Source organism: Bos taurus, chromosome 12 (assembly GCF_002263795.3).
Source record: "Bos taurus isolate L1 Dominette 01449 registration number 42190680 breed Hereford chromosome 12, ARS-UCD2.0, whole genome shotgun sequence".
NCBI lineage: Eukaryota > Metazoa > Chordata > Mammalia > Artiodactyla > Bovidae > Bos > Bos taurus.
Genome location: NC_037339.1, coordinates 56,090,472 through 56,100,742, shown reverse-complemented (window position 1 = coordinate 56,100,742; position 10,271 = coordinate 56,090,472). Strand labels below are relative to the sequence as shown.

Genomic DNA, 10,271 nt, shown 5'->3' with positions numbered 1-10,271 from the left:
TCACCTCCACTAGCTTTGTAAATAGTGAAGCTTTCTAAGGCCCACTTGACTTCACATTCCAGGATGTCTGGCTCTAGGTCAGTGATCACACCATCGTGATTATCTGGGTCGTGAAGATCTTTTTTGTACAGTTCTTCTGTGTATTCTTGCCACCTCTTCTTAATATCTTCTGCTTCTGTTAAGTCCATACCATTTCTATCCTTTATCAAGCCCATCTTTGCATGAAATGTTCCCTTGATATCTCTAATTTTCTTGAAGAGATCTCTAGTCTTTCCCATTCTGTTGTTTTCCTCTATTTCTTTGCATTGATCACTGAGGAAGGCTTTTTTTATCTCTCCTTGCTATTCTTTGGAACTCTGCAATCAGATGCTTATATCTCTCCTTTTCTCCTTTGCTTTTTGCTTCTCTTATTTTCACAGCTATTTGTAAGGCCTCCCCAGACAGCCATTTTGCTTTTTTGCATTTCTTTTCCATGGGGATGGTATTGATCCCTGTCTCCTGTACAATGTCATGAAACTCATTCCATAGTTCATCAGGCACTCTATCAGATCTAGTCCCTTAAATCTATTTCTCACTTCCACTGTATAATCATAATGAATTTAATTTAGGTCATACCTGAATGGTTTAGTGGTTTTCCCTACTTTCTTCAATTTAAGTCTGAATTTGGCCATAAGGAGTTCATGATCTGAGCCAGTCAGCTCCCGGTCTTGTTTTTGCTGACTGTATAGAGCTTCTCCATCTTTAGCTGCAAAGAATATAATCAATCTGATTTCGGTGTTGACCATCTGGTGATGTCCATGTATAGAGTCTTCTCTTGTGTTGTTGGAAGAGGGTGTTTGTTATGACCGGTGCATTTTCTTAGCAAAACTCTATTAGTCTTTGCCCTGCTTCATTCTGTATTCCAAGGCCAAATTTGCCTGTTACTCCAGGTGTTTCTTGACTTCCTATTTTTGCATTCCAGTCTCCTATAATGAAAGGGACATCTATTTTGACTGTTAGTTCTAAAACGTCTTGGAGTTCTTCGTAGAACCGTTCAAGTTCAGCTTCTTCAGCGTTACTGGTTGGGACATAGACTTGGACTACTGTGATATTGAATGGTTTGCCTTGGAAAGGAACAGAGATCATTCTGTCGTTTTTGAGATTGCATCCAAGTACTGCATTTTGGACTCTTCTGTTGACCATGATGGCTACTCCATTTCTTCTAAGGGATTCCTGCCCATAGTAGTAGATATAATGGTCATCTCAGTTAAATTCACCCATTCCAGTCCATTTTAGTTAACTGATTCCTAGAATATCGACATTCACTCTTGCCATCTCCTGTTTGACCACTTCCAATTTGTCTTGATTCATGGACCTAACATTCCAGGTTCCTATGCAATATTGCTCTTTACAGCATCAGATCTTGCTTCTGTCACTAGTCACATCCACTACTGGGTATTGTTTTTGCTTTGGCTCCATCCCTTAATTCTTTCTGGAGTTATTTCTCCATTGATCTCCAGTAGCATATCGGGCACATAACGACCTGGGGAGTTCCTCTTTCAGTATCCTATCATTTTGCCTTTTGATACTGTTCATGGGGTTCTCAAGGCAAGAATACTGAAGTGGTGGATCACATATTAGTCTTATATTTAATTTTTTGTGAAACCTTCATACTTTCATCTATAGTGTCTGTACCAATTGACAGTTGCACTAGCAGTACACAAGAGTTCTCCTTCTCCATATCTTCACTGGGTTTTTGTAGTTTCTTATCTTTTTAATGCTAGCCATTCCAACAGACGTGAGGTGATATTTCTTTGTGGTTTTAGTTTGCATTTTTCTAATGACTGGTGATGTTGAACATCTTTCCACATACACGTTGGGCTTTTGTGCATTTTTTGGAAAACGTACATTCTTTGGAAAAATGTCAGTTTAGGTCCTTTGCCTATTTTTAATTGTTTTTTTTTTTTTTTTCAATTTTTGTCTTTTATAAAAACAACAGAATAAGAACATTGTAAAGTTTCTTGGTAATGTAGCACTGCTGCTGCTGCTAAGTTGCTTCAGTCATGTCCGACTCTGTGTGACCCCATAGAGGGCAGCCTACCAGGCTCCCCCATCTTTGGAATTCTCTCTCTCTCTCTCTTTTTTTTTTTTTGTCTATAGTTGCGTTTTTATTACCTTCATGTTCTGAAGCAGTTCATGACCACGAGTGCTTTGAGAACAGTTTTTACAATTAAAGCATTTCTTCAAGAAAAAAACAATCGTTCCTTCCAGAGCCAAGAAGCAGCCTCCCGTCCCTCCCCTCCTGCGGGAACAGCCCCGGTGGGGACCCCACCCGGTACCCTAGAAACTCAGCAAAGCGGCCTCAGCCTCCCCGACCCGCTTCTTCAGCCTGGGCCAAGGGCAGCACACTGCTCGCAGGTCATACGATCTTGAGGTCCTTCAGGGCAGACTCCAGGCTCTTCACGTCCCAGATGCTCATGCCGCCGTCCATGCCGGTGGTGCAAAACTGCGAGCACTTGGCCTTTCCTCCACTCAGCACCGAGGTCTGGCTGATGCTGTTCTTGTGCAGCGAGTCCAGGCCGGCGCCCGCCGCCGCGCTGCCCTCAGAGCTCGCCTTCTTGTCGAGGTTCTGGAAGCGCTCGCGGGACGTGAGGCCGTGCTGAGATCTCTGCTTGGGCAGCCGCCCACCGAAGCTCAGCTTCCCCGTGGCGCTGTCGTAGGTGAAGAGCACCAGGAAGCAGTCGTGGCCCGCTGCCACCAGACTGTTCTCCGTGATGAAGGTGACGGCCAGCAGCAGCAGCGTTTCAGAGGCCAGAGTCTCGAAGGCCATCTTCTTGTCAGCATCGACCAGGCACAGGGTGCTGTCATGGCTGACCCAGGCCACACGACTGCCGTTGGCTGAGAAGCAGACGCCGTGCACCCAGCCGCAGCTACTGCTGGATTCGAACATCAGCTCCCCGAACGGCATCTTGGAGCCCCACGGGGTGGGTGCTGGCCGCTCCTCCACCTCCTTGATGTAGGCTGAGAAGATCCGGCATTTGAAGTCACAGGAGCCGGCGGCCAGGAGCACGTTGTTGGGGTGCCAGTCCAGGCTGAGGACGGTGGAGCGGATGGGCTTCTTGATGTGCTTGCACACCCACCAGTCATTTTCCTGCTCAAAATAGCAGATGGAGATGACAGGGGAGCCACTGCCCACAGCGAACTTTTTCTCACTGGGGGCCCAGCGCACACAGCGAGCGGCGCGGTTGATGCGCAGGATGACAAGCGTGGGCTTCCACGTGCGGCCCTTCAGCGTCCACACGTTGGCGTTGCGGTCTGTGCCGCAAGTCACGATGCGGTTAGTCTCTGGGGCCCAGTCAGTGCCTGTCACCTGCCAGTTGTGCTCCTTGAGTTCGTGCTCCTGGACCCACTTGTTCCCGCTCTTCTCATAGATGTGCACCTCGTGGTTGTTGGGGCAGATGGCGATCTGGGTGCGGTCCTTGTTCCAGGCGTGACAGCTGATGGACTCCACCAGGAAGCTGTGATATGCCATGCTGCTTGGCTCCTCCGGGCGCCGCGGCCGCGGACTCTGGGCAGTCGACGCGCCGAACCGGCTCTGGGTGCCGCGCTGTGCGGCCACTTCTGGAGTGGCCACACTGGAGTGGGGTGCCATTTCCTTCTCCAGTGGATGAAAGTGAAAAGTGAAAGGGAAGTTGCTCAGTCGTGTCCGACTCTAAGTGAGCCCATAGACTGCAGCCTACCAGGCTCCTCCATCCATGGGATTTTCCAGACAAGAGTACTGGAGTGGGGTGCCATTGCCTTCTACTAAGACATAAAACAATCTCTATTTGTCCCTATCTAACTTTATGCTCAAAAATGGGTTGATGTTTTGCTATATATAGTACTGTTTCTATTATGGAACTTACAAAGATAAAGAAGAATCTGATACTATATCAACTGCCTACCATGTCACTGTAACTTAAAATGTGACAGTTAATGATTGGGGTGATGAAAAGCAAAAGGGGTGCTACCAGAGAATGTGAACACTTGAGAAGAGTCCTAAAAATGAATATCAGCAACTCAACAGAAGAGAACAGAATTTCAAAGAATGATAGATATATCTAGTATTGCAAAATTATGGAAATGCATGGTATTTTTCTGAAATTTTAAGCTATTTATTTATATATATGATGTGTATGCCATGTTTTGTTGGAGAGGGAACAATTGTTAGTATGGAGAGGTAGGAAGGATCAGTGAATGGAGGGCCTTCCTTTCAATACATAGAATTTAAATGCATAAAACAGAAAAAAAAAAAAAAAAGCAGTTATTCTGAAGGAGTATATTGAATTGGGGAGAGAATATGAAAGAGGCAGATTAATATAGTGTGCTGTGCTTAGTTGCTCAATCATGTCTGACTCTATTCAACTCCATGGACTGTAGTCAGTCAGGCTCCTCTGTCCATGGGGATTCCCCAGGCAAGAATACTGGAGTGGGTAGCATATCCCTTCTCCAGGGGATCTTTCTGACCCAGGAATTGAACCAGGGTCTCTTATATTGCAGGCAGATTCTTTACCAGCTAAGCTACCAGGGAAGCCCCAGATTAATATGGAGTGGTAGCTAAATGGATGTGAAAGTTAAAGGAAAAGATTGCCTATAATTATTTCAGTTGGGCAATAGAGTGATTTCTTTCAAGTTGTATCAGTGAAATCTCTGCTATTTCGATAATAGTATAAGTAAAATTTTGTAATTTTCTTTTTTCACTTAATAATCAATTTTGAATTCATTGCTATTACTGTAATAGCTTACATACTATTCTAGTAAGTGACTGTACTGTGTTTAGTTAATCTCTGCTTGACTGCTGCATATTTAATCTCTAGTTTTTCCTCTTAATAAAAGGAAAACATGCTCTTGCTAAACATCTTTATACTTTTTCTTCATTTTCCATTTTCCTTAACTCAAGAATGGTAAGTATCGGTATGAGAAAAAGAGTTATGAATAGTTTTTGGAGTCTTGAATTTCCTTGTTTTCCCATAGTAAAATATAAAAATTACAGTTATCCCACAATCTCAGTTTTTATCTATTTTATACCTTTTTAAATTAAAATGACTGGCAGAAAAATTATTTTTGTTTCCTTAATGTCTACATAAGTAAGGTCATAAAATATCACTAGGATATAAAATAATGAATAATAATTATGCATACCTATATTATTAAAATTGGTTTTTGCACATGATTTTTTTAAGTTCAGTATTTCTGTGTTCTTAAGATATATACTGCAATTTTAAAGAATGTTGAATGGAATTTATAGAAGTTCATCATGTAAAATTTAAACATTACATTCTTACTCCAACTCCAGGTAAATCCATAGAGTCAAAAAACAAAAGTCTAATTATTGCTAGTGTATGCCAGCTCTAGATACCCTTTGGTATTGATTTTTTTTAAGACAATATATGATATATTCAGTGTTTCTGTCTTGGATGTTCAAGAGATTAAATGCTTTCGTCTTTCTTAACACAGATTAAATTTACACAGGAAAAACACCCTTGGGTATGGCTTTTTGCATATTTACCTACCTCAGAGGGTTTTTTTGTTGTTGTTGTTTTATTATTAGAGTGAAAAAATTAATAAAACATCTTTAGCTCCTTAGGGAAATAGAGCAATAAAAATGCAAAATAATAAATATGGATGATTTTACAAGGCTGCTTTATGAAGATGAAATATTCCTGTCCTACTACCTCTAGATAAATGAAATATATCATAGTGAAATAACAATATACATCATTTTATGTATTTGTTCCTAAATATCCATATCAGACAAGTCTATATATTATGAAAGCTAATATGAACACATTTAAACTCTGAAAAAGTTTAAATTAAATGATATGCTTCACTTAATCATAATTTTAAGGATAAACTTTAAAGAAAAATTTAAGTATCTTAAAGTAGAAAATGTCTACTAGAGGAGAATTCTGAACAATGATCTTCATGCATGAATAAAGAATGCTGCATGATTGTAGCTCTTTAAGTTCATCTCTGTTTGAAAAAGCATTACTAAATACCAAGTTTATTCAGGTATGGTGTGTATTACTAAGACACAGAAGTTAATAACTCATATTTATTGGTTAATTCTTAATGAAAATAATGTATAGCTTATGATAGTGTTTTAAAACATATGATGGTTATATTTCTAAGTGTTTTAAAACTATCCTTAAAATCTTAAGGTTGATAATGTATGACAAAACTTTAAAGAAGATGTATTTTCTAATTGAGCATAATGAGAAGCTTCTGGGGCAAATAACTTGGCATCAGAGCCACAGATACCAAAATCAGAAACAAATTGGAGTTAAAATAACATTACAGCATTGAAACCAGAGAGGAGTATTGGGAAAGCTTGCAAACTTTCCTGTACCATAAACATTATAATGATTGAATGTCCTTACAAGGCCTTGGCTAAGAGGCCTGCTGATCAAAAGCAAGTATAACAGAAAACAGTGGAGGCTGATTGCTTTCAGAATTAAAACTTTTTATATAGAGCAAAAAGAAAATTCACAAGTAGAAATGTAGGGTAAACATATTGAAATACTACAAATGCACTTATGATAGAGTAGGCTGAGACAAGAAAGACTGATTTAAAAAATACTATAGGCAAGCTAAGCAATGATAGCTATAAATTTTATGGATTCTTTAGCATTACTTGGAAATTTATTTGGTTAATTGATTTTTAAACATGATTTTTTAAAGTAGATTTATGCAATTTATTAAATTGTTATTTTGGATTACATAATTTTAAATATTAAAATAAAAAGAGTCCAATTACTTTAATTGACAAAAAATAAACAAGATTTTATATTTAAAATTTCCCATCTATTTTCTTACTCAAAGGAGAGTTATTATTAATCACCATGAGACTCTATGTTGTAGTGTTAAGTTGTGTTTAACTCTGCAGCCCGCCTGTCAGGCTCATCTGTCCATGGGATTTCCCAGGCAAGAATACTAGAGTGGGTTGCCATTTCCTTCTCCAGGAGATCTTCCCAACCCAGTAATCAAACCCTTGTCTCCTGCATCTCCTGCATTGTAGGCAGATTCTTTACCTCTGAGCCACCAGGGAAATCTTATGAGACTCTATGAGTACAGTTAAATCATTTAGTGAAGTTGTGTCTCTTTGCAACCCCATGGACTGTAGCCCGCCAGGCTCCTCTGTCCATGGGATTTTCCAGGCAAGAATACTGGGGTGGGTTGCCATTTCCTTCTCCAGGGGATCTTCCTGACCCTGGAGTCGAACCCAGGTCTCCCATATTGCAGGCAGACTCTTCACCATCTGAGCCACCGGAAAACTAAATACACATCTCATTACAGGCTACACCTATGTACTTTTCTTAAAGGTGACTGGAACAGTATAATGGCAGTTAATTAGATATCACTTCATCTGAAAAATAAATAGAATTCATTTAAAAATTATAGAGAAAATTGAATATAAGAGTTATGTTAAAATCTCCTTTACCAGGATTATTGTCACATGCTAGAAACTCTTGCAGGCTTGGTTTTTTCACTACAAATGAAGTAGTTTCACAGCTAATGTCTGAAATTCCTCATGGGTCTAAAATTTTGGAGCATGACACATTTCTTCCCATGCAATGAGTCCATAAATTTTATACTCTGATCCCCAAAAAGGGAAAAATAATTAAAACATAATGTAAAATCTATATATTGCTTGCTTCCTTTCCTTATTATATAATTTGGGAAGCATACTGAATATGTCTCTGAGTAGAACCATCATTTATTTATGTTAAAATTTCCCTCAGCCTCTAATACCAATCAAACCATGAGTATATCTTGAACATTAACCATCCTCCTACCTCTTAATGCAAGTAAGTTATGAGTTTATTGTCTTTGGAACTCAACAGGACTGATGCAGGTAATTGTCTCTGAAAATGTAAAATAGGCATAAATATAAGCTTTGAAGTATATTGATTAAAATGAAGCCTAATAATAAAAGAAATATTTATTTTGAATTTTAATGTGTGTCCCATCTATGTAAAGTTTACTTACAAATTATCTGAATTACTAAAAATAAACAGATAAATTTAAATTAAAATTAACAACTTTATACACCCATCTTATAATTCATGATACTTGGCAACATTTTATTTGCTAGCTTGTTAAAGCAAGGTTATAAGAAGAAAAAACCTTTTGTTATATCTATAGAAAGAATGAAGGGGCTTCCCAGGTGGCTCTGTGGTAAAGCATCCACCTGCAATGCAGGAGATGCAGGTTTGATCCCTGGGTGGGGAAGATTTCATGGAGAAGGAAATGGCAACCCACTCCAGTATCTTGCCTAGGAAATCACATGGACAGAGGACTCTGGTAGGATACAGTCCACGGGGTTGTCAAAAGAGTCAGACATGACAAAACAGCAACAATAGAAAGAATGAAAGAAGGATGGGAGAGAGGAAAGGGAAGAGTGAGGATGCGAGGTGGGCATTTTAGTGAATCAACTTTAGAAATTCTTACACAGCTTAACTGAATGGATAATTTAAGCTCTCAAGGCCTCAGTTTCATTGTATTTGAAATGGAGAAACTAAGGAGTATTTATGTATTTTATGAAATTAAGTCTGTGAAATATCTTTGGGAAAATAGCAGTGTACAAAAGGAAGGTGTTAATTTTTAATTTCTTGAGGTTGAACAAATGAAAAGCTCAGAACAGAAGACAGAAGTCATACTGACTTGCAATCATCTGAGCTAATGTGTGGACAACTCAAATCAATATTGCGGCTTTGTCTGCTTGCAGAATAACTTTAAAGGTGACTTGTAAAGGGAATTGTCAAAACTCCCTCAACTGGAGCAGGAAATGATGAATGCTAGTAATAGCTGTCTAAAGGGAGCACATTCAATACCCTATTTAGTATAATACTCACTTTTTTCTTTGTGGTTTAAACTTATTAAGGTTTTAAATATCCTTTTTAACTACTCTAATAGGATCATTCAGGATACATTTTGCCACAGTTGAGAGATCTTTGACAATTCCCCCAGTCACATACCTTTAAAGGTTACCAGGCAGTTGCATTATAAACTCAAGACTTTAAAGATTTCTACCTTTCTTACTATTTATCTCATCAAAAGGATCATTTATTTAAAGAAATCACACAATTGTATCATCCTTCACTGTGGTTAGAGCTTTTGGCATTTTAAAAGATTTTTTTTTAAACATATGGGATATTTTGCTTAGGGGAAAGTTGCATTTGTTAGCTTTTTTTAAAACATATTTTCAATATTGTCAAAACATTACAAAATCATTAGGAGAGTCCCATGTTAAAGTCTTGACAGACATTTCATTATAAACTTACATTAGGATTCTAGCTATTTTAAATCACCAACAGCTTCAGCCAAGCACAATCTGTTAGTAAAGTTGAAATTTGTTTAGGGAGTGTTATAAATGAATTGCTATAGTTGTATCTCAAAGGTGTCAAAATGAATTTGCTGATAGAGTTCTGTGAAATTAGAATGGAACCATAAATCAGGGGAAGCTACTAATTTTCTAAGATTCAGTGACATACTGGGAATAAGGTAGTTTTTGGTCAATTCTTTTTTTATTACAAAGTACTCCAACAAAGCAAAACAAGAGGAAGTTAAATATAATCACATTTGTCATCAAATCTACAAGTGTACTTCAGCTTTCAATTATTTGTATGTTATCTAAAGAAAATGCATAAACCTTATCTTGCTTTCCATTTGAATGCATTCACTTCAGTTGTTCAGTCCTGTCTGAACTTTTGCAACCACATGGACTGCAGCACGCCAGGCTTCCCTGTCCATCACCAACTCCTGGAGCTTACTCAACCTCATGACCATTGAGTTAGTGATGCCATCCAACCATCTCATCCTCTGTCATCCCCTTCTCCTCCCACCTTCAATCTTTCCCAGCATCAAGGTCTTTTCTAGTGGGTTAGTTCTTCACATCAGATGGCCAAAGTATTGGAGTTTCAGCTTCAGCATCAGTCCTTCCAATGAATATTCAGGATTGATTTCTTTTAGGATGGACTGGTTGGATCTCTTTGCAGTCCAAGGGACTCTCAAGAGTCTTCTCCAACACTACAATTCAAAAGCACCAATTCTTTGGTGCTCAGCTTTTTTTATAGTCCAACTCTCACATCCATACATGACTACTGGAAAAACCATAGCCTTGACTAGACAGACCTTTGTTGGCAAAGTATGTCTCTGCTTTTTAATATACTGTCTAGGTAGACCATAGCTTTTCCTCCAAGGAGCAAGCATCTTTTAATTTCATGTCTGCAATCACCATCTACAGTGATTTT

At 38.8% G+C, this 10,271-nt stretch overlaps 1 pseudogene; it reads right to left on the bottom strand.

Annotated features, from left to right (window-relative positions):
- Window positions 1-2,118: 2,118 nt before the first annotated feature.
- On the bottom strand, window positions 2,119-3,576 carry LOC100300624 (actin related protein 2/3 complex, subunit 1B, 41kDa pseudogene; annotated as a pseudogene).
- Between the last annotated feature and the right edge of the window lie 6,695 nt (window positions 3,577-10,271).